This window comes from Rhopilema esculentum, unplaced genomic scaffold (assembly GCF_057945365.1).
Source record: "Rhopilema esculentum isolate cy_ngs unplaced genomic scaffold, ASM5794536v1 HiC_scaffold_32, whole genome shotgun sequence".
NCBI lineage: Eukaryota > Metazoa > Cnidaria > Scyphozoa > Rhizostomeae > Rhizostomatidae > Rhopilema > Rhopilema esculentum.
The window spans coordinates 172,753-199,333 of NW_028300843.1; the positions used below are offsets into that span (position 1 = coordinate 172,753).

At 41.3% G+C, this 26,581-nt stretch overlaps 2 long non-coding RNA genes across 3 annotated transcripts; both read right to left on the reverse strand.

The window, feature by feature from the left end:
- Nucleotides 1-444: 444 nt before the first annotated feature.
- On the reverse strand, nt 445-26,088 carry LOC135691467 (uncharacterized). Of its 2 annotated transcripts, XR_010516752.2 has the most exons (4): nt 25,960-26,088; nt 25,724-25,776; nt 1,708-1,770; nt 445-1,062 (listed from the first exon to the last, which is right to left on the reverse strand). It is a non-coding gene; the product is annotated as an uncharacterized LOC135691467 (long non-coding RNA). The 2 variants fall into 2 exon arrangements; XR_016145246.1 differs by lacking the exons at nt 25,724-25,776; nt 25,960-26,088 and adding an exon at nt 2,054-3,854 and having other exon boundaries at nt 446-1,062.
- Nucleotides 18,843-21,556, reverse strand: LOC148957350 (uncharacterized). Its single transcript, XR_016145248.1, has 4 exons — nt 20,781-21,556; nt 20,537-20,632; nt 20,150-20,186; nt 18,843-19,064 (listed from the first exon to the last, which is right to left on the reverse strand). It is a non-coding gene; the product is annotated as an uncharacterized LOC148957350 (long non-coding RNA).
- Nucleotides 26,089-26,581: the final 493 nt, after the last annotated feature.

Here is a 26,581-nt window from a genome sequence, read left to right on the forward strand (position 1 = left end):
CATATATCTAGCTACTTTTAACAGAATCTTCCTTTCTGATTCAAATCACGTGATTTCATTGTTGCTAGGTGGTGTGTTAATATCAGCTCGGGCGTTTCCGCCTCATTTTGACATTTTAATACCAATGCATGAGGCCTTCAAATTTGGTAAAGCAATAGGCTTGTTTTTTGGTTGCCCCGGACCTCCATTTTATATGGAGAAGCTCAAATTTCGATATTTTCACGAAGAGGCATCCAGCAAAGTCATTTATCTATTTTCTCTTCACCCCGACCAAATTTGAAAATAAATTAATCTTTATATGAATTTTACTTAATACCTGTGTCTAAAATATTGCCGAAAGAGAATATATATAGTTCCACTAATGTTTCATTTTTGAGGACTTTTTATCATGCTATAAAACTTGACTGATTATCAACTATCCTAACTTGTGTTCAATGGCAGATTTCTAGCAGAAAAACAAATATTTACTTCATCATCATAATAATTATCAAAATGTTTGCTAATTTTGAAAACAACAACAATTAATAGTTACTATTGGTGTGCCAACCCTAGAGTGGAGAATCCTGAAAACAAAATCCATAACTGAAGCAAAATCTAAAATCTGATGTTTTCAAAATAGATGAGGCAAACCCTCAAATATATCACAATGAGGGAGGCGTGTATTTCACCAACATCCTCGTAAAAAACCAATTGCAAGATTGCTAACAATAAATGGCTAGAGTTGAGGATCCTCCAAAATTAAATAGGACATTTAAAGCAAAATCTAATAGATGTTTATAACGCATAGGGGGCAAACTCTGTTAAAGTGCAATGAGGGAACCGTGTGTTTCATAAACATCCTCGTAAAAAAACCAATTGGAAGTAGGGTATGAAAATCTATGAAATAGGGGTCCTATCAATCGCTGAAACTATTTGAGAGCAGGATGCAAAATCTTGAATCATCCTTCAACTTTACAATAAACATACAAAGATCCTCTAAATCAATCAAATTACAACGAAACAAAGGCCAAAGAAGAAATGTCTTTCATTCAAATTGTGGTGTCAAAACGTCTCACAAATGCCCTGAAAAGAAGAGGAATAATGGTTATTAAATTTCAGCGCTAGTGTACGCGTAGAAACAATTCATTAAAGCATGTTTCCATGTCGAAATGGAAATGGCTGGAAAAATTGCTTAGCAGTTGTAAAATTGGTCTAAAAGTGGTAGAAAAACACGTACAAAAAAGGAGCAGAATGATTATTTTGACAAAAAGGGCAGCTTTCAATGCATGAAAATATCGCAAAAGCAATCAATCAACTGTGAGGGGTTAGGGAGGCGTAACTTCACCGGCATTTGCAATAGATGGAAAAATGTATTGAAAAAGTTATTAAATTTCTATACCACGATGAGGGCAACATGAAGTTTACAAAAACTCTACTAAATCTTGTCACTAAGGGTGTAGCATGAATATTTAAACAAAAAGGGGCAGCAAAAATTCGTAGAAAATATCGCGAAAGCAATCAATCAATCGCGAGGGTTAGGAGGAGGCGTAACTTCACCGGCATTCGCAACAGACGAAAAACTGCATTGAAAAATTTAATTTTTCTAAATAAACACTTGGCTTTTCGTTAAGAATTCATTCAACGTATTTATATAAAGAAACGCGAAACAAAATTTGAGTATAAACAAAGTAAAACACCAAGAGATCTTCTATATCAAAAATCGCTTACCGTGTGATGAAACTGGGTGATAATATGTTTACAATACTTTGGTCAATCTGCAACGGGTATGTCCTGCAAAAATCCAAGAATAGCCGAAATGAAAACTGTGACGCAGCAAGTTTACCAAAATCAAATGTCGATATCGAAGATCAAGGTTCCTAATCGGTGCGTCACTAATGATCGTTAACGACCCGCACTCACAAAAAGTTTCCCCAATAACGACCTTGCAGACAATGGGGTCACATCACAAAGGGGGCGTAGCTTGATCGTCGTTCGCAACTCGTCAGGCAAAACTGTTAGAAAAATGGCAGGGCAAGGTACAGAAACATGAGCGAAAAGAATAAACAATACTCACAGTGAAAACTGCGTCCAAAATCAAGGGTCCATTGTGAGAAACATGTCGACTTCTTTTTCCAAACCTTTCTTTCCAACCGTGTGCTCTAAAATGCACCTGGCTGGAAAATGATCTTCGCGACAATTCATCATGGTTTTGTCCTGTTGAGACTGTTTTGACACAAATTGCACGGTCATTTATCAATCGATCCCCCATAAAAGGGAGTTTTTCAGTTACCGGGAAAAAAACTGTCCCTGCAACAATGCAAATCGCTAGGTCATCGGAACGTATCGCCAAAAGACCATGATAACCATGTGAGTGCCTAGTTTAAGCAACAATGATGAGATAATCATGACAATCATAACTTTTGCTCGTACGGTCTCGAGCTTTTGGGAGAAAGGTGTCGCAAGCGAGCTGTTTCGATTCCAAAAAAACCTCGAATCAAAACTTCCATCCAGAAGGGAGAACCGAGCTGTGACGCAGCAAGGTTTTCTTGCAATATTTTTAAAGATAAGCTTTCAGTTTGTTTTCGAAATGACTAAAGGCAATTTTTGCTTCATGAAAATGAAGTCTAGTCATTTTTTATGCCTAAAACAACGCCGGGGCAAGCTATGACGCAGCAAGTTTAGCAAATCAGAAAAGTTGTCTTTCCACCGTGGTTCTTTCAAGAAAGAACGGTTAATGGGTACCTAAGTATCGCTAACGTCCCGCAGTGACAATCAGGTTGACGCTTAATGATCGCGCCTCAATTGTATAGTTTGATCAAGAAGGGAAAGGTCCTGCATCCTTCGCAATCAAACAAAATGAAATTGTAAAGATAAGCTTCCAATTTGTTTTCGAAACGACTAAGAAAGTTTTTTCCATCATAAAAATGCTGTCAACCGACTTATACTGCGTAAAACAACGGCGGGGCAAGCTATGACGCAGCAAGTTTAGCAAATCGAAAAAGTTGGTTTTTCACCGCGGAGCTTTGCAGAAGGAAAGGTTAATGATCGCTAACGATCCGCACTGACAATCAGGTTGCCACTTAATGATCTCGCATCAATGCTTTAGTTTGATTAGGAAGGGAAACATCCTGAATCGTCCGCAACCAAAACAAACTTTCTTGTAAAGTTTAATTTTCGAAAATTTCGGCATTTTTACGTCCGTGTTAACTTCAATCGTATGTTTGGAATGCTCAGTGAAGTGCATGTGGATAGGAAATTCTTGTTGATTTTATTGAGCTTTCAATTCTTTGTTACAATGATGGGGGATGGCGGGATGGCGGGGCCCGTACCCCCACTCGGACAGGATTTGGTTAGCTTAATTTTTCTTTTCTGTGTGATTTTCATTTAAATCCAACGCCCCTTATAAAAAATCAGGAAGAAGTTTTTCGAGGGTTTGACATTTATTTTTTCGATTTCACCAAGTAAACAAAGATGGCAAAGAGAACGGACACGTAATGTAAAAAGTAGTGGTACAGCTAAATTCGAACATGATAAGCATGAGCGTCTAGTTTAAACAATGAGATCGCATTCTTAGTACTTATAACGATCAAACTTTCGACCAATCACGGTCGAGCCAGAGTCCTAACACAAAGGATTCGTACACTGCTGTACTGTACATTACAGTACAGGGCAAAATCATGACAATCATAACTTTTGCTCGTACGATGCTGAGTTTTTGGGAGAAAGGTGTCGCATTCGACCGGTTTTGATTCCCAAAAATTCGAATCGAAACTCGCATCCAGAAGGGAGAACCGAGCTGTGACGCAGCACCGTTTTTGGTGCCAAAAAAATCGATGGTGATTAGCAGAGCCTTGGCAGAGTAACTCTGCGGAGATAATTGCCCTCGGCACAAAGAGGTGGCGTTTAACGACCTCGCTGACAAAGCCTAACACGCTTAACGACCCGACGTAACCTTTTCTCCGGAGAGGCAATCAGGTCCGCAAGCAAGGCAACTTCCGCCTAGAAAAAGTTTGTTTCGAGGATTTTCAGGCAGGAAGACGGGACCGAATCGAAAATCGAAGGCCAGCTGCAGACTCACGTCGACGGACGGGATCGAACGGAGGAAAAAGCGGGACGTTTCGAGGAGGCCTCGAAACCGATCTCGTTCGAAGAGGCGTCGAGTGGGTGAGACCGTGTGCAGATTTCCGTGCCCCTCATTTGCATAGTAGCACATTCGTTGTTTCGAAGCTAATTTGCATAGTAGGATTTTAGTATATTGAGATCTGGGTGGACCGCCGGCCCGCGGCACGCCGAGCCAGTGGACCGCCGGCCGCGGCACGCCGAGCCAGTGGACCGCCGGCCGCGGCACGCCCACCCAGTGACCCGCAAAACCCCCCAAAGCCGAGATGCAAATTAGCAAAGAACGAACTAACGCCATGCCCAACACACAAAACCCCCCTCACACAAAACCCCAACACACACGGCTTCGCCCCCCGCAGAGGCGTGCCCCCCGCAAAGGCGTGACTCTCGCACAAAAGAGGCTCCCGCCAAAGAGAGGCTGTGGCGTGCTCCAACGCAGAGGCTGCGACAACCACGCCCTCTGCCATCACAAAATTTTTCCTCAAAAAAATGTGCAAAAAACACTCGCACTCCTGCAGAATTCAGCGCAAAAATCACTCGCGCTCCTACGCGATTTTTACTCGCACTCCTGTCACAGGCGCTAGAGGGCGGGGAGGAGAGGGGGAATAAAAGGTCCCCGCCCTCTAGCGCCTGTGACAGTCGTGCGAGTAAAAATCGCGTAGGAGCGCGAGTGATTTTTGCGCTGAATTCTGCAGGAGTGCGAGTGTTTTTTGCACATTTTTTTGAGGAAAAATTTTGTGATGGCAGAGGGCGTGGTTGTCGCGGCCTCTGCGTTGGAGCACGCCACAGCCTCTCTTTGGCGGGAGCCTCTTTTGTGCGAGAGTCACGCCTTTGCGGGGGGCACGCCTCTGCGGGGGGCGAAGCCGTGTGTGTTGGGGTTTTGTGTGAGGGGGGTTTTGTGTGTTGGGCATGGCGTTAGTTCGTTCTTTGCTAATTTGCATCTCGGCTTTGGGGGGTTTTGCGGGTCACTGGGTGGGCGTGCCGCGGCCGGCGGTCCACTGGCTCGGCGTGCCGCGGCCGGCGGTCCACTGGCTCGGCGTGCCGCGGGCCGGCGGTCCACCCAGAGCCCGCTTTGGCGGGCTCTCCAAGAATGGAAAAAAGTTTCGGGTATAGGGGCTTGCAAGAACCCGCCTTGGCGGGTTCTCCAAGAAAGGCTAGTCTCCCTTCCATAAAAAGGCAAAAAATATCAATGACTATAAATAAGGACGTAGTTCAAAATTTTAATTTATTGAGATGTATTTGGGCAAGGATCAAATGTTCTACTGTATGTGGTGAAGTGTATCGTATTTGGAAGTGATTATTTTCAAATGTAGGGAGAGTCTCTTGCAATTAAAATAATATTTATAATGAGACGATATTAATAAAAAATTATGATTGACACGTGTCTAGTGAGCAGGGTGGGCAGATATCTAGAGCTAATGTCATTCACTCCAAGGTCTTGAGTGGCACTGCTCTTTCATTTATAATGAGGGATAATAAATATGGTTGCTTTGTATGTTCCTATTGCCAAGATATCTAGAGCAAATGTAATTTTCGCGCGATTTGCTGCGGAGTATTGTTTTGGCGTTTGCAAAGTGCCCATACATTTTGAGGGAGTTTTTAGAGAGGGTGGTTTATTACTGAGATTGCCATCGTTTGTTTTTTTAAATGTGGGAAATATCTGCAATATTTCTTTGTTTTATGCTTCCTTAAGAAGTAACTATTTTTCTTCACGAAGGCATTTTTAATTTTTTAATTTGATGAGTGATCTTTAGGAGGGCTTATTACTGTACGGATTAAAAGTCGGTGAATGATCAAAGCCTCAATCTATAAATGAATTTTGCCAAATAACTGTATTTGAGACGTTGTAAATGAGCAATTGATTGACATGTCTCTAGTGAGCCAAGTGCCCAGATATGTGGACCTAAGGTCATTCACTGCAAGGGACTGAGTAACATTGTTTCCTCATGTAAAATGAGCAATAATAAATGTAAAGGCTTTGTCTGTGCCAAGTGCCCACATATCTGGACCTAATGTCAATCACTGCATGGGCCCGAATAGCATTGTTTCCTTATTCATAATGAGCAATAAGAGATATAATGGCTTTGTCTGTGCCAAGTGCCCAGATATCTGGACCTAAGGTCATTCACTGCAAGGGCTGGGTAGCATTGTTTCCTCGTGTATAATGAGCAATAATAAATGTAATGGCTTTGACTGTGCCAAGTGCCTACATATCTGGACCAAATATAATTAAGTGCGATTCGCTGTTGAACATTGCTTCGTTCTTTTCCGAGTGCCTTTGCATTTTGAGAGAGTTTTTAGAGAGGGTGGTTTATTGCTGAAAATGCCTTGATTTTTCTCTTTTTTAAATTTAGGGAATATTGGCAATATTTCTTTGTTTTATGCTCCCTTAGAAAATGATTTTTTTATCAATAAAAATTTTTTTAATTTTGATTAGATGAATGATCTTTAGGAGAGCTTTCTTGTTAATGATTTTGCCAATCTTTTATGGTTTAATCAAACTTTGAAATTTATGCTGTAGGAGCTTCCAATTTCTTAATAGGGGACTGAGAATTTTGGTTACTGGTATCGCCATTATTTTTTTTTCCAAAGGGAGTCTGAAGTTGTTTTGCAAAAAGGTGGTGAGTTTAAAAATCGGCAATTCTCTGTTCGAAAGGACAATATTTTATATTTCCCCCTCAGAGGTTTTGACCAAGACTAAATTGGATTAATAGTAGTATTTTTTCGTAAGGGCACTAATTTCATGTTTCGGGGACCTCGTTTGGCATCAGGTGAAAAATGTCGGAGGACTTTTTCAAATAAAGCCTGGTTTGAAAACCTCTCTTGATGCAACTTTTGGTATTGATGATGTTATATTTAAAAAAATAAAATTTCTAGAACCTCTTCTTATTTGTTCAAAAGTAAAGAAATTCGAATGAATGGGGGTGTATTTTCGTTAAAAACGTTCAATTGGGATCGAATTGCTGGACCCTAACAAATCTACTCGATACTGGATGTATGAGATTGATCTAAATTCCTATGCTTCGTCGCGTAGCCTAATTATTGGGTTTAATGTGGGAGGCTTATTACTGTACGGATTATAAGTAGGTGAATGCTCAAAGCCTCGGTCTATAAATGAATTTTGCCAAATAACTGTATTTGAGATGTTGTGAATGAGCAATTGATTGACATGTCTCTAATGAGCCAAGTGCCCAGATATGTAGACCTAAGGTCATTCATGTCTCTAATGAGCCAAGTGCCCAGATATCTAGACCTAAGGTCATTCACTGGAAGGGCTGGGTATCACTGTTTCCTCATGTATAATGAGCAATAATAAATGTAACGGCTTTGTCTGTGCCAAGAGCCCAGATATCTGGACCTAAGGTCATTCAATGCAAGGGAGTGAGTAGCATTGTTTCCTCATGTATAATGAGCAATAATAAATGTAACGGCTTTGTCTGTGCCAAGTGCCCAGATATCTGGACCTAAGGTCATTCAATGCAAGGGACTGAGTAGCATTGTTTCCTCATGTATAATGAGCAATAATAAATATAATGGCTCTGTCTGTGCCAAGTGCTCAGATATCTGACCGAATGCAATGAAGTGCGATTAGCTGTGGAGCATTGCTTTGCCGTTTGGCAAGTGGCCATAGATTTTGAGAGAGTTTTTAGAGAGGGTGGTTTATTACTGAGAGTGCCACTGTTTGTCCTTTTTTAAATGTAGGGAATATGCGCTATATTTCTTTGTTTTATGCTTAATTAAAAAATAATTGTTTATCTTAATAAATGCTTTTTAACTTTTAGCTGGATCAGTGATATAGAGGGGTTCTTTATTGTTAGCGATTTTATTAATCCGTTATCGTTTAATAAAACTTTGAGCAAGATTATGGCCCGTTTGGCTCGAATTAAGGACGTTTGTATGAGTGAATATCGCCCTTCTTAATAAAAGCGACCCTCAATAGAAAAAGAGTCCCTAAGTATGAAAATAAACATAATCATGATGCCATATCATCGAAAAATACTTTTTTAGGGATAAGCTTTCAGTTTGGTTTGGAAAGGACTGAGGGCATTTTTGCATCATGAAAATGCCGTCTATTCATTTTTTTATCCCTAATACAACGGCGGGGTAAGCTGTGACGCAGCAAGTTTTAGCAAATCGAAAAAGTTATCTTTCCACTGTGGAACTTTGTAGAAGGAACAGTTAATGGGTAGCTAAGTATCACTAACGACCCGCACTGACAATCAAGTTGACGCTTAATGATCTCGCCTCAATTCTATAGTTTTATAAGAAGGGAAACTTACTGGACCCTTCGCAATCAAACAAAACGAAATTATAAAGATAAGCTTCAAATTTTTTTTCGATACGACTAAGAAAGTATTTTCCATCATAAAAATGCCGTCAACCGACTTATAATGCCTAAAACAACGGCGGGGTAAGCTATGACGCAGCAAGTTTAGCGAATCAAAAAGTTGGCTTGCCACCTTGGAGCTTTGCAGAAGGAAAGGTTAATGCGTAGCTAAGTATCGTTAACGACCCGCACTGACAATCAAGTTGACGCATAATGATCTCGCATCGATGCTGTAGTTTTATCATGAAGGGAAACATCCTGAATCGTCTGCAACCAAAACAAACTTTCTTGAAAAGTTTTATTTTAAAAAATTTCGGCATTTTCTACGTCCGTGTTAATTTCAAAAGTATGTTTTGGAATGCTCAGTGTCCCACCTTGATATTCCTAATCCTGTCTTGTCTGTTTTTGGTACAATCAGTGTATTTTGTTCCAAGTAAAAATTGCAATGCTTTGCTTGTTGTGGTAATGCTTTCATTGACAATCAAGTTGACGCATAATGATCTCGCATCGATGCTGTAGTTTTATCATGAAGGGAAACATCCTGAATCGTCCGCAACCAAAACAAACTTTCTTGAAAAGTTTTATTTTCAAAAATTTCGGCATTTTCTACGTCTGTGTTAATTTCAAAAGTATGTTTTGGAATGCTCAGTGTCCCACCTCGATATTCCTAATCCTGTCTTGTCTGTTTTTGGTACAATCAGTGTATTTTGTTCCAAGTAAAAATTGCAATGCTTTGTTGTTGTGGTAATGCTTTCATGACGCCAAATTGAAAATGGCGTCTTTCATGGCGACCTACGTTGGAAATTCGTTTTCTCGACCGATGATGCTCATTTTCATCGAGGGGCCCCTTCCCAATCTAAAGGTTAATCACATGGCTGTTCTTTTTGTGCTGAGTCCATGCGAATAGGACATTCTTGTAACTTTTTGCGACCGGGCAGTGCTTTGTTGCCTATGAAGAGGTCGGGGGGCTCGTACCCCCACACGGACAGGATTTTTGCTAAGTTTGTCGTTTACGCTGCTCTAGTCAATTTAAAACTGTCCATTAAAGCTATTATGCTTTTCATTTAAACCCAACGCCCTTTTGAAAATCACGGAGTTTTTTAAGGGGTTGACATCTATATTTTTTGATTTCGTGAAACTTTATCAATTGGCTGTTCTATTTGTGCTGAGTGCATGTGAAAAGAGAATTCTTGTTGATTTTTGTGGGCGGAGCGGCCAATTCTTTGTCGCAGTCTATTCCAGGGTCGCGGGGCCCGTACCCCCACTCAGCTCGGACAGGATGATTTGGTTAGCTTTGCAAAAATGGACACGTGATGAAAAAGTACAGCTCAATTTGAGCATGATAACCATGAGCGCTCAGTTTAGACAATGAGATCGCATTCTTAGCACTGATAACGATCAAATTTCGACCAATCACGATCGAGCCAGAGCTCGAACACAAAGGACTCGTACAGTGATGTACTGTACAGCGATGTACAGGCGATGATCATGACAATCATAACTTTTGCTCGTACGGTCTCGAGTTTTTGGGAGAAAGGTGTCGCATTCGACCGGTTTTGATTCCCAAAATTTCGAATCGAAACTTCCATCCAGAAAGGAGAAGCGAGCTGTGACGCAGCACCGTTTTCGTGCCAAAAAAATCGATGGTGATTAGCAAAGCCTTGGCAGCGCAACTCTGCGGAGATAATTGCCCTCGGCACAAAGAGGTGGCGGTTAATGACCTCGCTGACAAAGCCTAACACGCTTAACGACCCCATGTAACCCTTTCTCCGGAGAGGCAATTAGGTCCGCAAGCAAGGCAACTTCCGCCGAAAAAAAGTTTGTATTCAGGACTTTCGAGGAGGAAAACCGAAACAGATCGAAAAAGAAAGCCCAGCTGCAGGGCGACGTCGACGGACGGGGTGGAGAGCAGGGCAAAGCGGGACGTTTCGAGGAGGCGGAAAATCCGATCTCGTCCGAACAGGCTTTGAGTACCTCGGACCGTGTTCACCGCTGCTTGCCCTTCATTTGCATATAGGCATCTTAGTATTAGAATGGGTGGACCGCCGGCCCGCGGCACGCCGAGCCAGTGGACCGCCGGCCGCGGCACGCCGAGCCAGTGGACCGCCGGCCGCGGCACGCCCACCCAGTGACCCGCAAAACCCCCCAAAGCCGAGATGCAAATTAGCAAAGAACGAACTAACGCCATGCCCAACACACAAAACCCCCCTCACACAAAACCCCAACACACACGGCTTCGCCCCCCGCAGAGGCGTGCCCCCCGCAAAGGCGTGACTCTCGCACAAAAGAGGCTCCCGCCAAAGAGAGGCTGTGGCGTGCTCCAACGCAGAGGCTGCGACAACCACGCCCTCTGCCATCACAAAATTTTTCCTCAAAAAAATGTGCAAAAAACACTCGCACTCCTGCAGAATTCAGCGCAAAAATCACTCGCGCTCCTACGCGATTTTTACTCGCACTCCTGTCACAGGCGCTAGAGGGCGGGGAGGAGAGGGGGAATAAAAGGTCCCCGCCCTCTAGCGCCTGTGACAGTCGTGCGAGTAAAAATCGCGTAGGAGCGCGAGTGATTTTTGCGCTGAATTCTGCAGGAGTGCGAGTGTTTTTTGCACATTTTTTTGAGGAAAAATTTTGTGATGGCAGAGGGCGTGGTTGTCGCGGCCTCTGCGTTGGAGCACGCCACAGCCTCTCTTTGGCGGGAGCCTCTTTTGTGCGAGAGTCACGCCTTTGCGGGGGGCACGCCTCTGCGGGGGGCGAAGCCGTGTGTGTTGGGGTTTTGTGTGAGGGGGGTTTTGTGTGTTGGGCATGGCGTTAGTTCGTTCTTTGCTAATTTGCATCTCGGCTTTGGGGGGTTTTGCGGGTCACTGGGTGGGCGTGCCGCGGCCGGCGGTCCACTGGCTCGGCGTGCCGCGGCCGGCGGTCCACTGGCTCGGCGTGCCGCGGGCCGGCGGTCCACCCAGAGCCCGCTTTGGCGGGCTCTCCAAGAATGGAAAAAAGTTTCGGGTATAGGGGCTTGCAAGAACCCGCCTTGGCGGGTTCTCCAAGAAAGGCTAGTCTCCCTTCCATAAAAAGGCAAAAAATATCAATGACTATAAATAAGGACGTAGTTCAAAATTTTAATTTATTGAGATGTATTTGGGCAAGGATCAAATGTTCTACTGTATGTGGTGAAGTGTATCGTATTTGGAAGTGATTATTTTCAAATGTAGGGAGAGTCTCTTGCAATTAAAATAATATTTATAATGAGACGATATTAATAAAAAATTATGATTGACACGTGTCTAGTGAGCAGGGTGGGCAGATATCTAGAGCTAATGTCATTCACTCCAAGGTCTTGAGTGGCACTGCTCTTTCATTTATAATGAGGGATAATAAATATGGTTGCTTTGTATGTTCCTATTGCCAAGATATCTAGAGCAAATGTAATTTTCGCGCGATTTGCTGCGGAGTATTGTTTTGGCGTTTGCAAAGTGCCCATACATTTTGAGGGAGTTTTTAGAGAGGGTGGTTTATTACTGAGATTGCCATCGTTTGTTTTTTTAAATGTGGGAAATATCTGCAATATTTCTTTGTTTTATGCTTCCTTAAGAAGTAACTATTTTTCTTCACGAAGGCATTTTTAATTTTTTAATTTGATGAGTGATCTTTAGGAGGGCTTATTACTGTACGGATTAAAAGTCGGTGAATGATCAAAGCCTCAATCTATAAATGAATTTTGCCAAATAACTGTATTTGAGACGTTGTAAATGAGCAATTGATTGACATGTCTCTAGTGAGCCAAGTGCCCAGATATGTGGACCTAAGGTCATTCACTGCAAGGGACTGAGTAACATTGTTTCCTCATGTAAAATGAGCAATAATAAATGTAAAGGCTTTGTCTGTGCCAAGTGCCCACATATCTGGACCTAATGTCAATCACTGCATGGGCCCGAATAGCATTGTTTCCTTATTCATAATGAGCAATAAGAGATATAATGGCTTTGTCTGTGCCAAGTGCCCAGATATCTGGACCTAAGGTCATTCACTGCAAGGGCTGGGTAGCATTGTTTCCTCGTGTATAATGAGCAATAATAAATGTAATGGCTTTGACTGTGCCAAGTGCCTACATATCTGGACCAAATATAATTAAGTGCGATTCGCTGTTGAACATTGCTTCGTTCTTTTCCGAGTGCCTTTGCATTTTGAGAGAGTTTTTAGAGAGGGTGGTTTATTGCTGAAAATGCCTTGATTTTTCTCTTTTTTAAATTTAGGGAATATTGGCAATATTTCTTTGTTTTATGCTCCCTTAGAAAATGATTTTTTTATCAATAAAAATTTTTTTAATTTTGATTAGATGAATGATCTTTAGGAGAGCTTTCTTGTTAATGATTTTGCCAATCTTTTATGGTTTAATCAAACTTTGAAATTTATGCTGTAGGAGCTTCCAATTTCTTAATAGGGGACTGAGAATTTTGGTTACTGGTATCGCCATTATTTTTTTTTCCAAAGGGAGTCTGAAGTTGTTTTGCAAAAAGGTGGTGAGTTTAAAAATCGGCAATTCTCTGTTCGAAAGGACAATATTTTATATTTCCCCCTCAGAGGTTTTGACCAAGACTAAATTGGATTAATAGTAGTATTTTTTCGTAAGGGCACTAATTTCATGTTTCGGGGACCTCGTTTGGCATCAGGTGAAAAATGTCGGAGGACTTTTTCAAATAAAGCCTGGTTTGAAAACCTCTCTTGATGCAACTTTTGGTATTGATGATGTTATATTTAAAAAAATAAAATTTCTAGAACCTCTTCTTATTTGTTCAAAAGTAAAGAAATTCGAATGAATGGGGGTGTATTTTCGTTAAAAACGTTCAATTGGGATCGAATTGCTGGACCCTAACAAATCTACTCGATACTGGATGTATGAGATTGATCTAAATTCCTATGCTTCGTCGCGTAGCCTAATTATTGGGTTTAATGTGGGAGGCTTATTACTGTACGGATTATAAGTAGGTGAATGCTCAAAGCCTCGGTCTATAAATGAATTTTGCCAAATAACTGTATTTGAGATGTTGTGAATGAGCAATTGATTGACATGTCTCTAATGAGCCAAGTGCCCAGATATGTAGACCTAAGGTCATTCATGTCTCTAATGAGCCAAGTGCCCAGATATCTAGACCTAAGGTCATTCACTGGAAGGGCTGGGTATCACTGTTTCCTCATGTATAATGAGCAATAATAAATGTAACGGCTTTGTCTGTGCCAAGAGCCCAGATATCTGGACCTAAGGTCATTCAATGCAAGGGAGTGAGTAGCATTGTTTCCTCATGTATAATGAGCAATAATAAATGTAACGGCTTTGTCTGTGCCAAGTGCCCAGATATCTGGACCTAAGGTCATTCAATGCAAGGGACTGAGTAGCATTGTTTCCTCATGTATAATGAGCAATAATAAATATAATGGCTCTGTCTGTGCCAAGTGCTCAGATATCTGACCGAATGCAATGAAGTGCGATTAGCTGTGGAGCATTGCTTTGCCGTTTGGCAAGTGGCCATAGATTTTGAGAGAGTTTTTAGAGAGGGTGGTTTATTACTGAGAGTGCCACTGTTTGTCCTTTTTTAAATGTAGGGAATATGCGCTATATTTCTTTGTTTTATGCTTAATTAAAAAATAATTGTTTATCTTAATAAATGCTTTTTAACTTTTAGCTGGATCAGTGATATAGAGGGGTTCTTTATTGTTAGCGATTTTATTAATCCGTTATCGTTTAATAAAACTTTGAGCAAGATTATGGCCCGTTTGGCTCGAATTAAGGACGTTTGTATGAGTGAATATCGCCCTTCTTAATAAAAGCGACCCTCAATAGAAAAAGAGTCCCTAAGTATGAAAATAAACATAATCATGATGCCATATCATCGAAAAATACTTTTTTAGGGATAAGCTTTCAGTTTGGTTTGGAAAGGACTGAGGGCATTTTTGCATCATGAAAATGCCGTCTATTCATTTTTTTATCCCTAATACAACGGCGGGGTAAGCTGTGACGCAGCAAGTTTTAGCAAATCGAAAAAGTTATCTTTCCACTGTGGAACTTTGTAGAAGGAACAGTTAATGGGTAGCTAAGTATCACTAACGACCCGCACTGACAATCAAGTTGACGCTTAATGATCTCGCCTCAATTCTATAGTTTTATAAGAAGGGAAACTTACTGGACCCTTCGCAATCAAACAAAACGAAATTATAAAGATAAGCTTCAAATTTTTTTTCGATACGACTAAGAAAGTATTTTCCATCATAAAAATGCCGTCAACCGACTTATAATGCCTAAAACAACGGCGGGGTAAGCTATGACGCAGCAAGTTTAGCGAATCAAAAAGTTGGCTTGCCACCTTGGAGCTTTGCAGAAGGAAAGGTTAATGCGTAGCTAAGTATCGTTAACGACCCGCACTGACAATCAAGTTGACGCATAATGATCTCGCATCGATGCTGTAGTTTTATCATGAAGGGAAACATCCTGAATCGTCTGCAACCAAAACAAACTTTCTTGAAAAGTTTTATTTTAAAAAATTTCGGCATTTTCTACGTCCGTGTTAATTTCAAAAGTATGTTTTGGAATGCTCAGTGTCCCACCTTGATATTCCTAATCCTGTCTTGTCTGTTTTTGGTACAATCAGTGTATTTTGTTCCAAGTAAAAATTGCAATGCTTTGCTTGTTGTGGTAATGCTTTCATTGACAATCAAGTTGACGCATAATGATCTCGCATCGATGCTGTAGTTTTATCATGAAGGGAAACATCCTGAATCGTCCGCAACCAAAACAAACTTTCTTGAAAAGTTTTATTTTCAAAAATTTCGGCATTTTCTACGTCTGTGTTAATTTCAAAAGTATGTTTTGGAATGCTCAGTGTCCCACCTCGATATTCCTAATCCTGTCTTGTCTGTTTTTGGTACAATCAGTGTATTTTGTTCCAAGTAAAAATTGCAATGCTTTGTTGTTGTGGTAATGCTTTCATGACGCCAAATTGAAAATGGCGTCTTTCATGGCGACCTACGTTGGAAATTCGTTTTCTCGACCGATGATGCTCATTTTCATCGAGGGGCCCCTTCCCAATCTAAAGGTTAATCACATGGCTGTTCTTTTTGTGCTGAGTCCATGCGAATAGGACATTCTTGTAACTTTTTGCGACCGGGCAGTGCTTTGTTGCCTATGAAGAGGTCGGGGGGCTCGTACCCCCACACGGACAGGATTTTTGCTAAGTTTGTCGTTTACGCTGCTCTAGTCAATTTAAAACTGTCCATTAAAGCTATTATGCTTTTCATTTAAACCCAACGCCCTTTTGAAAATCACGGAGTTTTTTAAGGGGTTGACATCTATATTTTTTGATTTCGTGAAACTTTATCAATTGGCTGTTCTATTTGTGCTGAGTGCATGTGAAAAGAGAATTCTTGTTGATTTTTGTGGGCGGAGCGGCCAATTCTTTGTCGCAGTCTATTCCAGGGTCGCGGGGCCCGTACCCCCACTCAGCTCGGACAGGATGATTTGGTTAGCTTTGCAAAAATGGACACGTGATGAAAAAGTACAGCTCAATTTGAGCATGATAACCATGAGCGCTCAGTTTAGACAATGAGATCGCATTCTTAGCACTGATAACGATCAAATTTCGACCAATCACGATCGAGCCAGAGCTCGAACACAAAGGACTCGTACAGTGATGTACTGTACAGCGATGTACAGGCGATGATCATGACAATCATAACTTTTGCTCGTACGGTCTCGAGTTTTTGGGAGAAAGGTGTCGCATTCGACCGGTTTTGATTCCCAAAATTTCGAATCGAAACTTCCATCCAGAAAGGAGAAGCGAGCTGTGACGCAGCACCGTTTTCGTGCCAAAAAAATCGATGGTGATTAGCAAAGCCTTGGCAGCGCAACTCTGCGGAGATAATTGCCCTCGGCACAAAGAGGTGGCGGTTAATGACCTCGCTGACAAAGCCTAACACGCTTAACGACCCCATGTAACCCTTTCTCCGGAGAGGCAATTAGGTCCGCAAGCAAGGCAACTTCCGCCGAAAAAAAGTTTGTATTCAGGACTTTCGAGGAGGAAAACCGAAACAGATCGAAAAAGAAAGCCCAGCTGCAGGGCGACGTCGACGGACGGGGTGGAGAGCAGGGCAAAGCGGGACGTTTCGAGGAGGCGGAAAATCCGATCTCGTCCGAACAGGCTTTGAGTACCTCGGACCGTGTTCACCGCTGCTTGCCCTTCATTTGCATATAGGCATCTTAGTATTAGAGACTAGCTCCCCTACGAAGCCCGCTACGCGGGCTTGCCAGTGACCCTACGGTCGAGTACATAGATTAGCCTCGGAAAAGACAAGAATTTTCTTAAAACCCCCTGTGAATGATAGTAAAATCAGCCTCGGCAAAGACAAGAATTCTGTCGAAGCCCCCTATGAGTATGCAGATTAGCCTCGGACAAGACAAGAGGTGTATCAACCTCGATTTGAAAAAAATTAGCTCCGCACAGGTCACGTGATAAAAAAATTACTCGCACTCCTGTGACTATCGCTAGTCAGGGGGTCGCCTGAAATAGAGAAGGGTAGAGGCTCCCCCCTTCCTAGCGATAGTCACAGGAGTGCGAGTAATTTTTTTATCACGTGACCTGTGCGGAGCTAATTTTTTTCAAATCGAGGTTGATACACCTCTTGTCTTGTCCGAGGCTAATCTGCATACTCATAGGGGGCTTCGACAGAATTCTTGTCTTTGCCGAGGCTGATTTTACTATCATTCACAGGGGGTTTTAAGAAAATTCTTGTCTTTTCCGAGGCTAATCTATGTACTCGACCGTAGGGTCACTGGCAAGCCCGCGTAGCGGGCTTCGTAGGGGAGCTAGTCTTCCGTTAATTGAAAGTTGCTTCAAAACATTTGCAGCCCAGGTCTATTCGTGTTCCTCGTTTAGATATTTTGATGGGTTACCCCCTAAGTCTTGTGTTTTAATTTTCCATAAAATTTCATGGTAAGACTTCCCAACTTTACTTATCTGTTTACTCCTCTGACAAATAAAATTAAAATTGAATCTATCCTGAAAATGAGAATAAAAAAACAATGCCCTCCTACATTCTTTGAATTTAATAAGGAATGCAAGCAAAAAGTGTAATATCATACAGCAAGCAGGCAAGCACATTCTAAACATGACAAAAGACAAACATAATTAAACCAATCCATAGTCACGCCTACTGTGAGTAGCATATACTATTGGCAAGAGCAGGAAATAATTGCTCGAGGACAAAGTATTATTTACTTGCAGCAACAACCCTATTGAGATAAGAGCTTCTTTTCTGTAGGAAGATAATGCTTTGTTACCTTGATTGTAATTCAGTAAATCCTTTTAGAAAAGTAAACCCAAACTTAATTACTTGCTGGCTCCAGATACCCATACTTGCGAAATTCCTAATAGAACCAATCCAATGAGTAGTTCCTCGATTATTACGATTACCACTTAGCAATATCATAGCTTTCATCACCATCTGAACCCCTTTGAAATCAAGGTTAATAGCACTCTTGACTTTCAGAGGCTAATCTTACTATCCGATTTTGGGGCCATAGGGTGCCCGAAGAGCGGGATTTACTGGGAGCTACTCTTCCGTTTATTAAAATGTGCATATCAATTTGATACATAAACGGTTGCAATATCAAGACAATACAGAAAGTTGCTTCAATACATTTTGTAAGCCACGATCTAATTGGGGTCCTCGTTTAAATACTTTCACGGGTTACCCTCTTTATTTCTACTGCTTATTCTAATTGCAATGTTTTAAAGTTTGCATCTTCTTTTATCTCTCGGTGAATCGTGGTGCTCGTTTAAATATCTTGCAGGCTTATCTAAAAGCTTTGTTTAATATTCTGAATTCTACTTTAAACTTGACAGCTACATACTTCTGCCAGCCCCCATCATTTTCATGAGTTAATCCTATAATTTCTCCTATTTAGTCATAAACAAATTTTTGAGTTTTCCAATCATACATTCTTAGCCCTCGTCGACTTATAGGGCGCTTGAAAATATTTTCTAAGGCCATTCTTAAAGCTGTAATGCTCATTTTGAATCCAACATGAATATCTTTATCAGAGCATTTCGTTCAATTCTTGTTCACTTGTGATGCTGTTTTAAGGTATAATTTGGGGCCACCTTTAAACTTCCTCTGTTTATTTTGAATCAAACATTAAAGTTTTCCAACAATAAATTCCTGTTAGCCGTTATTGGTCCATGGTGCTCGTTTAGATATATATCATCTAAAAATTTCTTAAGAATTAATGACTCCTCTTCTAAACTCCAAAGAGTTATAGAGTTATTACGCAGTTCTATACATTTGAGGTCCACATATCACATCTTCGTCACAATTAGCTTTTGAAACACTGCAGGAACAAAGCAGTTAAGAAATAGAAAGATAAAAAACAGCCAAGTTTCGTGCATCAGAAAGGAATCTTACTCTAACAACAAATTAACAAAATACAATTTACGGACAACAGCTAATCTATATTATACAATTTTAGTCCTTTTCTCCACAGTCAAGTTTTTTCTTGTTTCATCGTTTGATTTAACGCCAGCATAAATGCCATAAATTTCGTTTCGAAGGTCCGAGAATCACGTCTGCGTCGTAATTATTGCTTGAAACGCTCTTTGATCTAGATGAAGAACAAAAAGATTAATGAAGATGTTATTCCATGGTTAATGAAAGCACGTTTCAAAGAAATCGATATACAGCCAATCCATATTCTTATAAGCAGAAAACTACGCGAGGTAAAAAAAATCAGAGAAACACGTTCGTGGCGGGTCTAGCGACTCCTTTCAGCAACCGGTTTTTAGTGTAATTTCACCCAAATAAGCATAAAGTCATTTGAAATGGTTTCTAGAATGATTAATTTACAATTCCCAAAATGATGCAGGCACAATCTACCGTAACAATCCAGCTTCCTTTCAGTACAAAACCACGAAATGAGGTAGAAATTCGCCGTTTGCGGCGGGGGTCTAGCAGTAAGCAACCGGTTTTTAGTGTAATTTCATCAAATTAAGCATAAAATCATTTGAAATAGTTCTCGTTAAGCGAGCAATACAGCAAATCTATTTTCCTTGAATTACAAAACTGCGAAGAGGTAAAACATTAAGAGAAAAACGTTCGTGACGGGTCTAGCGTCTCCTTTCAGCAACCTGTTTTTAGTGTAATTTCACCCAAATAAGCATAAAGTCATTTGAAATGGTTTCTAGAAAGATTAATTTACAATTCCGAAAATGATGCAGGCACAATCTACCGTAACAATCCAGCTTCCTTTCAGTACAAAACCACGAAATGAGGTAGAAATTCGCCGTTCGCGGCGGGGGTCTAGCATTAAGCAACCGGTTTTTAGTGTAATTTCACCCAAATAAGCATAAAGTCATTTGAAATGGTTTCTAGAATGATTAATTTACAATTCCGAAAATGATGCAGGCACAATCTACCGTAACAATCCAGCTTCCTTTCAGTACAAAACCACGAAATGAGGTAGAAATTCGCCGTTCGCGGCGGGGGTATAGCAGTAAGCAACCGGTTTTTAGTGTAATTTCATCAATTAAGCATAAAGTCATTTGAAATGGTTTCTAGGATGATTTTTTTACAATTCCAAAAATGCTCTCAAAAAGCTAGAAATAATTTTCACTCAAGAGGCAGGCAAATCCCATTTTTTTCAGCGGGAAAATCGCACAAAAAGTGAAATTTTAATCGAAAAACACCCACTTGTTGTACCAAAAAGACAGCGAATCCGATCGTTTATCTACAAAAAAGGAAGGCGGTTAGGAAAAATTTCTGCAAAGGATTCTCGTTAGACATAAAAAGTTGGGGGCTGGCGGGATTACAAAATTCGCATTACAACGGGTTTCCTATGAAAATCAAATTTTCTTGCATCAAGAATAAACAGCAGGAAAGATCTACCACAATTCTTCATACTTTGATTGCAATAAAGCCAATCCAGTTTCCTTTAAGCACAAAACCACGAGAAGAGGTAAAAAGTTTTCGTTCGCAGCGGGGGTCTAGCAGCCGGTTTTTAGTGTAATTTCATCGAAATGAGCACAAAATCATTTGAAAAAAGTAATATCGAAAACACGTAAGAACAACAACGCTTACTTGTATTCGCATGCCATCGATTCTGATACCAGTGAAGAAGTGGAACAGCCAGCAGCCATTGCAAAACCAAAAAACGGGCAGCAGTGTGCGTAGCTACTAAAGCGAAGAAAAGGAAGATCGTCAGAAGCACGAATTACATGGCTCTTGCAAACGAAATAATAACAAACGGGGTTTTAATCGATCGATCGATAAAAAGGAAAGGAAAATGACGGCGAAAAGTTTAGAAAAAGCTAGCGAGACTCACCTGTAGCTGTAGCTGTAGCACTGTAGCACAGAACACGACCGTCGACAACCGCTTCGAGTTCGAAAAGGAATGCCAAGCAGCAGTGCACGTAGATTTATCCAATTCCAAATCACCGAAATTATCGGCACACAGTAGCTTCTTTGTGGAAAGCAAAACGAATTTGAAAAGCCTCCGTTCAAATTGAAGGGTTGCTGGAGGAAGAAGTTTTGAAACTTTTTGTAGAGAGCAAGAGAAAAGAGAGAGAAAGAACCTTTAGAAACGCGAACGCAAAAGCCAGTATTTTACCCATCAAAGGGAGGGAGGAAATGTTTTGAAAAATCCTTTGAAAAGGTACTCGATCTCTTTCAAAAAAGTTAGGGATGAAAAGGGATATTCGCTTTAGAATCAAAGGTCAAGGTTTTCAATCAACAACTACTGACTGGATGACAATCGACGTTTTCAAAACATCCAGGAAAACGCTAGAAAAAGTCTTTGAAAAGACAAACAAAGAGAGCGAAGCGTTAGCAAAGAAAATGGCCTCGTTGAGCAAGGCCCATTGAGAGAAGACACGTCGCAAATTCGGAGCGAGGGAAGCGAGCAAACGAAGATTCGAGACCTTTCCACACAATCGCAACCCCAGAGGAACCGAACTACCGAAGCTCAGTTCAAGGGGTGTAGCAGTTTTTGCGGAGTTCGTGCAAGAACTTTCGATGGGAACGGACCGATATCAGATGTAATCGGACCGATATCAACGGAGCGAGCTCATTTGCATATCCGCACATTAGTATTATTGTAGAGAAGACAGTGGACCGCCGGCCCGCGGCCCGCCCAGCCAGTGGACCGCCGACCCGCGACACGCCCAGCCAGTGGACCGCCGGCCCCCGACATGCCCAGCCAGTGGACCGCCGGCCCGCGACACACCGAGCAAGTGACCCGCAAGCCCCCGCCTAACCCTAGGAGCAAATTAGCAAAGAACGAACTAACGCCATCCCCAACACACAAAAACCCCTCACACAAACCCCCAACACACACGACCCCAACACACACGACCCCAACACACATGACGTGCCCCCCGCAGAGGCGTGGCTCCCGCACAAAAGAGGCTCACGCCAAAAAGAGGCTGTGCCTGCTCCCCCGCAGAGGCTGCAAGAACCACGCCCTCTCCCATCACAAAATTCTTCCTAAAAAAAAAGTGCAAAAAACACTCGCACTCCTGCAGAATTCAGCGAAAAAATCACTCGCGCTCCTACGCGATTTTTACTCGCACTCCTGTCACAGGCGCTAGAGGGCGGGGAGGAGAGGGGAAAAAAAGGTCCCCGCCCTCTAGCGCCTGTGACAGTCGTGCGAGTAAAAATCGCGTAGGAGCGCGAGTGATTTTTTCGCTGAATTCTGCAGGAGTGCGAGTGTTTTTTGCACTTTTTTTTGAGGAAGAATTTTGTGATGGGAGAGGGCGTGGTTCTTGCAGCCTCTGCGGGGGAGCAGGCACAGCCTCTTTTTGGCGTGAGCCTCTTTTGTGCGGGAGCCACGCCTCTGCGGGGGGCACGTCATGTGTGTTGGGGTCGTGTGTGTTGGGGTCGTGTGTGTTGGGGGTTTGTGTGAGGGGTTTTTGTGTGTTGGGGATGGCGTTAGTTCGTTCTTTGCTAATTTGCTCCTAGGGTTAGGCGGGGGCTTGCGGGTCACTTGCTCGGTGTGTCGCGGGCCGGCGGTCCACTGGCTGGGCATGTCGGGGGCCGGCGGTCCACTGGCTGGGCGTGTCGCGGGTCGGCGGTCCACTGGCTGGGCGGGCCGCGGGCCGGCGGTCCACTGGCTGGGCGTGCTGCGGGCCGGCGGTCCACTGGCTCGGGCTGTCGCGGGCCGGCGGGCCACCCAGACCCCGCTTTGGCGGGGTCGTCAAGAATGGAAACTCAGGCCAGATGGGCCTTGCGAGACCCCGCTTTGGCGGGGTCGCCAAGAAAGGCTAGTTTACTTCCATTCCATAATAATAAATATCAATAGCATTAAGTAAACACTTTATGGAGGATTGTAGTCTATTTACAATAACATTCAGTAGAAACTTTTCAGTGGATTGTAGTCTATTTAGATAAAGTGTGGGAACTTATGACATATTTTTTATGTAACATGGACCAAATCGAATGAGTATTGAGCAGTCACCATTGGGGCCTGCTCGTTTGCCATTTTGAGAGAAACTTGAAATGGGTCTCAGAAGACAGCAGAATATATGTATTGTGAGGCGAAAGGACATTATTGAAAAATTGCAGTATTAGGGAAGGATTTTTTACATAATTTGTTATTAGAGTGAAGGTGGTTGCTAAATTGGTGAAGGAAAAGCGTGAGAGAGCAGTTAAAGTTTAAATCAATAACTCAGTAGATTATCAAAGGTGTGATTTTGCTGTTTCCGTGTGCTTCAAACATTCTGTAGTTTATTTTTAGGCAATTAAACGATATTTATTGGTAGCTTCAACGTTCTTCACGTGCACAGTAGGTTTGATGTTGTGGAAACGGTTCTTTCATACAACAATTTCTGACAATACCCAGGCATCTTAAATTGCGACCCTGGTTAGCCTAGCCTAATTATTGCGTTTCATGTGGGAAACTTGTTACTGTACGTATTATAAGTAGGTCTATCATCCAGGACTCAATTAATTAATTTATTTGCCAAATAAAAGCAATTTGGTAACCATTCAACTGTTGGAGAGGTTGGTGGTGTTCGTTTTAAATGTACTACTAAGACCTTGTCAATTAATTGTCTATAGGTCAGATGATTTTTCGAGATTATAATCATGTTAACGCTATTTTTGGTACAGTTCACATATATCTAGCTACTTTCAACAGAATCTTCCTTTCTGATTCAAATCACGTGATTTCATTGTTGCTAGGTGGTGTGTTAATATCAGCTCGGGCGTTTCCGCCTCGTTTTGACATTTTAATACCAATGGATGAGGCCTTCAAATTTGGTAAAGCAATAGACTTTTTGGTTGCCCCCGACCTCCATTTTATATGGAGAAGGTCAAATTTCGATATTTTCACGAAGAGGCATCCAGCAAAGTCATTTATCTATTTCCTCTTCACCCCGACCAAATTTGAAAATAAATTAATCTTTATATGAATTTTACTTAATACCTGTGTCTAAAATATTGCCAAAAGAGAATATATATAGTTCCACAAATGTTTCATTTTTGAGCACTTCCACTAATGTTTCATTTTTGAGGACTTTTTATCATGCTATAAAACTTGACTGATTATCAACTATCCTAACTTGTGTTCAATGGCAGATTTCTAGCAGAAAAACAAATATTTACTTCATCATCATAATAATTATCAAAATGTTTGCTAATTTTGAAAACAACAACAATTAATAGTTACTATTGGTGAGCCAACCCTAGAGTGGAGAATCCTCAAAATAAAATCCATAACTAAAGCAAAATCTAAAATCTGATGTTTTCAAAATATATGAGGCAAACCCTCAAATATATCACAATGAGGGAGGCGTGTATTTCACCAACATCCTCGTAAAAAACCAATTGCAAGATTGGTAACAATAAATGGCTAGAGTTGAGGATCCTCCAAAGTTAAATAGCACATTTAAAGCAAAATCTAATAGATGTTTATAACGCATAGGGGGCAAACTCTGTTAAAGTGCAATGAGGGAACCGTGTGTTTCATAAACATCCTCGTAAAAAAACCAATTGGAAGTAGGGTATGAAAATCTATGAAATAGGGGTCCTATCAATCGCTGAAACTATTTGAGAGCAGGATGCAAAATCTTGAATCATCCTTCAACTTTACAATAAACATACAAAGATCCTCTAAATCAATCAAATTACAACGAAACAAAGGCCAAAGAAGAAATGTCTTTCATTCAAATTGTGGTGTCAAAACGTCTCACAAATGCCCTGAAAAGAAGAGGAATAATGGTTATTAAATTTCAGCGCTAGTGTACGCGTAGAAACAATTCATTAAAGCATGTTTCCATGTCGAAATGGAAATGGCTGGAAAAATTGCTTAGCAGTTGTAAAATTGGTCTAAAAGTGGTAGAAAAACACGTACAAAAAAGGAGCAGAATGATTATTTTGACAAAAAGGGCAGCTTTCAATGCATGAAAATATCGCAAAAGCAATCAATCAACTGTGAGGGGTTAGGGAGGCGTAACTTCACCGGCATTTGCAATAGACGGAAAAATGTATTGAAAAAGTTATTAAATTTCTATACCACGATGAGGGCAACATGAAGTTTACAAAAACTCTACTAAATCTTGTCACTAAGGGTGTAGCATGAATATTTAAACAAAAAGGGGCAGCAAAAATTCGTAGAAAATATCGCGAAAGCAATCAATCAATCGCGAGGGTTAGGAGGAGGCGTAACTTCACCGGCATTCGCAACAGACGAAAAACTGCATTGAAAAATTTAATTTTTCTAAATAAACACTTGGCTTTTCGTTAAGAATTCATTCAACGTATTTATATAAAGAAACGCGAAACAAAATTTGAGTATAAACAAAGTAAAACACCAAGAGATCTTCTATATCAAAAATGAAGCTGGATGAGAATATCTTTTACAATACTTTGGTCAATCTGCAACGGGTATGTCCTGCAAAAATCCAAGAATAGCCGAAATGAAAACTGTGACGCAGCAAGTTTACCAAAATCAAATGTCGATATCGAAGATCAAGGTTCCTAATCGTTGCGTCACTAATGATCGTTAACGACCCGCACTCACAAAAAGTTTCCCCAATAACGACCTTGCAGACAATGGGGTCACATCACAAAGGGGGCGTAGCTTGATCGTCGTTCGCAACTCGTCAGGCAAAACTGTCCTATAAAGTTTGAATTTCCTGAATCTAGGCGTCACAATTCGCTGAGAATTCGTTGCACAAATTGATAAATAATAAAATATAAAATACCTCTATTTTGAAACGTAGATAAACGAAAAGGGATGAAAATAACGCCGAAAACAAACGCACTAACCTGATGAATATTCAATTTAGGAAAGGTATTCAAATCGTGTTCTCGACACTGTCCTGCAAAAACAGCAGAAGAACAGACGGTAAATTCAATGTTGTAGCTAATAAAAGAGCAACAGAAACATAGTATTCAATAAAGGGGCGACTATTAAATATTTCGCGGCAGGGGCAGGGCGTTTTGTTAGAAAAATGGCAGGGCAAGGTGCAGAAACATAAGCGAAAAGAATAAACAATACTCACAGTGAAAATTGCGTCCAAAATCAAGGGTCCATTGTGAGAAACAGACTTCTTTTTCCAAACCTTTCTTTCCAACCGTGTGCTCTAAAATGCACCTGGCTGGAAAATGATCTTCGGGTCAATTTATCATGGTTTTGTCCTGTTGAGACTGTTTTGACACAAATTGCACGGTCATTTATCAATCGATCCCCCATAAAAGGGAATTTTTCAGTTACCGGGAAAAAACTGTCCCTGCAACAATGCAAATCGCTACGTCATCGGAACCCATCACCAAAAGACCATGATAATCATGAGCGTGCCTAGTAGTTTAAGCAACAATGATGAGATAATCATGACAATCATAACTTTTGCTCGTACGGTCTCGAGCTTTTGGGAGAAAAGTGTCGCAAGCGAGCTGTTTTGTGCTCTAAAATGCACCTGGCTGGAAAATGATCTTCGCGACAATTCATCATGGTTTTGTCCTGTTGAGACTGTTTTGACACAAATTGCACGGTCATTTATCAATCGATCCCCCATAAAAGGGAATTTTTCAGTTACCGGGAAAAAAACTGTCCCTGCAACAATGCAAATCGCTACGTCATCGGAACGCATCGCCAAAAGACCATGATAACCATGAGAGTGCCTA